This window comes from Bubalus kerabau, chromosome 9, assembly GCF_029407905.1.
Source record: "Bubalus kerabau isolate K-KA32 ecotype Philippines breed swamp buffalo chromosome 9, PCC_UOA_SB_1v2, whole genome shotgun sequence".
In the NCBI taxonomy this organism is placed as follows: domain Eukaryota; kingdom Metazoa; phylum Chordata; class Mammalia; order Artiodactyla; family Bovidae; genus Bubalus; species Bubalus kerabau.
The window spans coordinates 27,364,571-27,369,862 of record NC_073632.1 but is presented as its reverse complement, the minus strand read 5'-3'; the positions used below and the strand labels follow the sequence as shown (position 1 = coordinate 27,369,862).

Here is a 5,292-nt window from a genome sequence, read left to right as displayed (position 1 = left end):
TAACGAGTCTATTGTATCATTTAAAGTTTGTGTTTCCTTGTTAATTTTCTGTTTAGTTGATCTATCCATAGGTGTGAGTGGGGTATTAAAGTCTCCCACTATTATTGTGTTATTGTTAATTTCCCCTTTCATACTTGTTAGCATTTGTCTTACATATTGCGGTGCTCCCGTGTTGGGTGCATATATATTTATAATTGTTATATCTTCTTCTTGGATTGATGCTCTGATCATTATGTAGTGTCCTTCTTTGTCTCTTTTCACAGCCTTTGTTTTAAAGTCTATTTTATCTGATATGAGTATTGCTACTCCTGCTTTCTTTTGGTCTCTAGTTGCATGGAATATAAAAATATGGAACGCTTCACTAATTTGCGTGTCATCCTTGTACAGGGCCATGCTAATCTTTTCTGTATCGTTCCAATTTTAGTATATGTGCTGCCGAAGTGAGCACCACTTCAGTATTCATGCCTGGAGAATTTCATGGACAGAGGAGCCTGGCAGGCTACAGTCCATGGGGTCACAAAGAGTCAGACATGACTGAGTGACTAACACACACACACACATACACATGACTCACCACAGCTCTCCACAGTGAGAAAAATGAGATGAGCTTATTATTGCCCAGGGGAACAGATGCTCTTTGAGTTTGGTTCAGTTCAGTTCAGTCGCTCAGCTGTGTCTGACTTTTTGTGACCCAATGGATTGCAGCACCCGAGGTTTCCCTCAGATCAGATCAGATCAGATCAGTCGCTCAGTCGAGTCAGACTCTTTGCGACCCCATGAATCGCAGCACGCCAGGCCTCCCTGTCCAACACCAACTCCCAGAGTTCACTCAGACTCACGTCCATCGAGTCAGTGATGCCATCCAGCCATCTCATCCTCTGTCGTCCCCTTCTCCTCCTGCCCCCAATCCCTCCCAGCATCAGAGTCTTTTCCAATGAGTCAACTCTTCACATGAGGTGGCCAAAGTACTGGAGTTTCAGCTTTAGCATCATTCCTTCCAAAGAAATCCTAGGGCTGATCTCCTTCAGACTGGACTGGTTGGATCTCCTTGCAGTCCAAGGGACTCTCAAGAGTCTTCTCCAACACCACAGTTCAAAAGCATCAGTTCTTTGGCACTCAGCTTTCTTCACAGTCCAACTCTCATATCCATACATGACCTCAGGAAAAACCATAGCCTTGACTAGACGGACCTTTGTTGGCAAAGTAATGTCTCTGCTTTTGAATATGCTATCTAGGTTGGTCATAATTTTCCTTCCAAGGAGTAAGCGTCTTTTAATTTCATGGCTGCAGTCACCCTCTGCAGTGATTTGGGAGCCCAGAAAAATAGAGTCTGACACTGTTTCCCCATCTATTTCCCATGAAGTGATGGGACCGGATGCTATGATCTTTGTTTTCTGACTGTTGAGCTTTAAGCCAACTTTTTCACTCTCCTCTTTCACTTTCATCAAGAGGCTTTTGAGTTCCTCTTCACTTTCTGCCAGAAGGGTGGTATCATCTGCATATCTGAGGTTATTGATATTTCTCCCGGCAATCTTGATTCCAGCTTGTGTTTCTTCCAGTCCAGTGTTTCTCATGATGTACTCTGCATATAAGTTAAATAAACAGGGTGACAATATACAGCCTTGACGTACTCCTTTTCCTATTTGGAACCAGTCTGTTGTTCCATGTCCAGCTCTAACTAGTGCTTCCTGACCTGCATACAGATTTCTCAAGAGGCAGGTCAGGTGTTCTGGTATTCCCATCTCTTTCAGAATTTTCCACAGTTTATTGTGATCCACACAGTCAAAGGCTTTGGCATAGTCAATAAAGCAGAAATAGATGTTTTTCTGAAACTCTCTTGGTTTTTCCATGATCCAGCGGATGTTGGCAATTTGATCTTTGGTTCCTCTGCCTTTTCTAAAACCAGCTTGAACATCTGGAAGTTCATGGTTCACGTATTGCTGAAGCCTGGCTTGGAGAATTTTGAGCATTACTTTTCTAGTGTGTGAGATGAGTGCAATTGTGCGATAGTTTGAGCATTCTTTGGCATTGCCTTTCTTTGGGATTGGAATGAAAACTGACCTTTTCCAGTTCTGTGGCCACTGCTGAGTTTTCCAAATTTGCTGGCATATTGAGTGCAGCACTTTCACAGCATCATCTTTCAGGATTTGGAATAGCTCAACTGGAATTCCATCACCTCCACCAGCTTTGTTCGTAGTGATGCTTTCTAAGGCCCACTTGACTTCACATTCCATCACCAACTCCCGGAGGTTACTCAAACTCATGTCCATTGAGTCGGTGATGCCATCCAATCATCTAATCCTCTATCAACCCCGTCTACTCCTGACTTCAATCGTTCCCAGCATCAGGGGCTTTTCCAATGAGTCAGTTCTTCACAACAGGTGCCCAAAGTATTGGAGCTTCAGCTTCAGCAGCAGTCCTTCCAATGAATATTCAGGACTGAGTTCCTTTAGAATTGACTGGTTGGATCTCCTTGTACTCCAAGGAACTCTCAAGAGTCTTCTCCAACACCACACTTCAAAAGCATCAATTCTTCGGTGCTCAGCTTTCTTTATAGTCCAACACTCATATTGATACATGACTACTGGAAAAACTGTAGCTTTGACTAGATGGACCTTTGTTGTCAAAATAATATCTCTGCTTATTAATATGCTGTCCAGGTTGATCACAGCTTTTCTTCCCAGGAGCAAGTGTCTTTTAATTTCTTGGCTGCAGTCACCATCTGCAGTGATTTTGGAGCCCAAGAAAATAAAGCCTGTCACTGTTTCCACTGTTTTCCCATCCATTTGCCATGAAGTGATGGGACCAGATGCCATGCTCTTTGTTTTTTGAACATTGAGTTTTAAGTCAGCTTTTTCACTCTCCTCTTTCACTTTCATCAAGAGGCTCTTCAGCTCTTCTTCACTTTCTACCATAAGGGTGGTGTCATCTGCATATCTGAAGTTGTTGATATTTCTGTCAGCAATCTTGATTCCAGCTTGTGCTTCATCCAGCCTGGCATTTCCCATGATCTAGATTCCCTGGTGACTCAGACAGTAAAGCGTCTGCCTGCAGTGTGCGAGATCTGGGTTTGATCCCTGGGTCGGGAAGATCCTCTGGAGAAGGAAATGGCAACCCACTCCTGTACTCTTGCCTAGAAAATTCCATGGATGGAGAAACCTGTTGGGCTACAGTCCATGGGGTCACAAAGAGTCAGACATGACTGAGTGACTCACTTTCTTTCTTCTTTCTTTCTACTCTGCCTATACTTTAAATAAGCAAGGTGACAGTATACAGCCTTGACGTATTCCTTTCCTAATTTGGAACCAGTTATTCCATGTTTGATTTTAACTGTTGCTTCTTGACCTGCATACAGATTTCTCACAAGGCAGGTAAGGTGGTCTGGTATTCCCATCTCTTGAAGAATTTTCCACAGTTCATCATGATCCACACCATCAAAGGCTGTGTGGATGAAGCAGAATTAGATGTTTTTCTGGAACTCTATTGCTTTTTCTATGATCCATCAGATGTTGTCAATATTATCTCTGAAAGATGAACACCCCAGGTGGGTAGGTGCCCAATATGCTACTAGAGAATAGGGGAGAAATAACTCCAGAAAGAATGAAGAGATGGAGCCAGAGCAAAAACAATGTGCAGTTGTGGATGTGACTGGTGATGGAAGTAAAATCCCATGCTGTAAAGAACAATATTGCATAGGAACCTGGAATGTTAGGTCCATGAATCAAGGTAAATTGGAAGTGGTCAAACAGGAGATGGCAAGAGTGAACATCAACACTTTAGGAATTAGTCAACTAAAATGAACTGTAATGGGCAAATTTAATTCAGATGACCATTAACTCTATCTATGGGCAAGAATCCCTTAGAAGAAATGGAGTAGCCCTCATAGTCAACAAAAGAGTCCAAAATGCAGTACTTGGGTGCAATCTCAAAAATGACAGAATGATCTCTGTTCGTTTCCAAGGCAAACCATTCAATAGCACAGTAATCCAAATCTATGCCCCAACCACTAATGCCAAAGAAGCTGAAGTTGAATGGTTCTTTGAAGACCTAGAAGACCTTCTAGAACTAACACCAAAAAAAGATGTGCTTTTCATCATAGAGTACTAGAATGCAAAAGTAGGAAGTCAAGAGATACCTGGAGTATCAGGCAAGTTTGGCCTTGAAGTACAAAATGAAGCAGGGCAAAGGCTTAACAGAGTTTTGCCTAAAGAATACACTGGTCATAGCAAACACCCTCTTCTAACAACACAAGAGAAGACTCTACACATGGACATCACCAGATGGTCAATACCAAAATCAGATTGATTATTCTTTGCAGACAAAGATGGAGAAGCTCTATACAGTCAGCAAAAACAAGACTGGGAGCTGACTGTGGCTCAGATCATGAATTCCTTATTGCAAAATTCAGACTTAAATTGAAGAAAGTAGGGGAAACCACTACACCAATCAGGTATGACCTAAATCAAATCCCTTATGATTATACAGTGGAAGTGACAAACATATTCAAGGGATTAGATCCAATAGACAGAGTGCCCGAAGAACTATGGACAGAGGTTTGTGACACTGTATAGGAGGCAGTGATCAAGACCATCCCCAAGGAAAAGAAATGCAAAAGGGCAAAATGGTTGTCTGAGGTTGTCTTACAAATAGCTGAGAAAAAAAAGAGAAGCAAAAGGCAAAGGAGAAAAGGAAAGATATACCCATCTGAATGCAGAGTTCCAAAGAATAACAAGGAGAGATAAGAAAGCCTTCCTCAGTGATCAATGCAAAGAAATAGAGGAAAACAATAGAATCGGAAAGACTAGAGATCTCTTCAAAAAAATCAGAGATTCCAAGGGAATATTTCTTGCAAAGATGGGCACAATAAAGGAGAGATACGGTATGGACCTAACAAAAGCAGAAGATATTAAGAAGAGGTGGCAAGAATACACAAAAGAACTGTACAAAAATCATCTTCACAACCCAGATAACCCTAATGGTGTGATCAATCACCTAGAGCCAGACATCCTGCAATGTGAAGTCACATGGCCTTTCAGAAGCATCACTATGGACAAACCTGTAGAAGTGATGGACTTCCAATTGAGCTATTTCAAATCCTAAAAGCTGCTGCTGTGAAAGTGCTGCACTCAATATGCCAGCACATTTGGAAAACTCAGCAGTGGCCACAGGACTGGAAAAGGTCAGTTTTCATTCCAATCCCAAAGAAAGGCAATGTCAAAGAATGCTCAAACAGATTTGTGAAGGTCACTTGATAAAATGGCCAGCTCTTCCCAAAACCCCACAGGGAGGTTC

At 42.1% G+C, this 5,292-nt stretch overlaps 1 non-coding gene across 1 annotated transcript; it reads right to left on the bottom strand.

Moving 5' to 3' along the window:
- Positions 1-342: 342 nt before the first annotated feature.
- Positions 343-448, bottom strand: LOC129620297 (U6 spliceosomal RNA). The gene has a single exon (XR_008698484.1). It is a non-coding gene; the product is annotated as a U6 spliceosomal RNA (small nuclear RNA).
- Between the last annotated feature and the right edge of the window lie 4,844 nt (positions 449-5,292).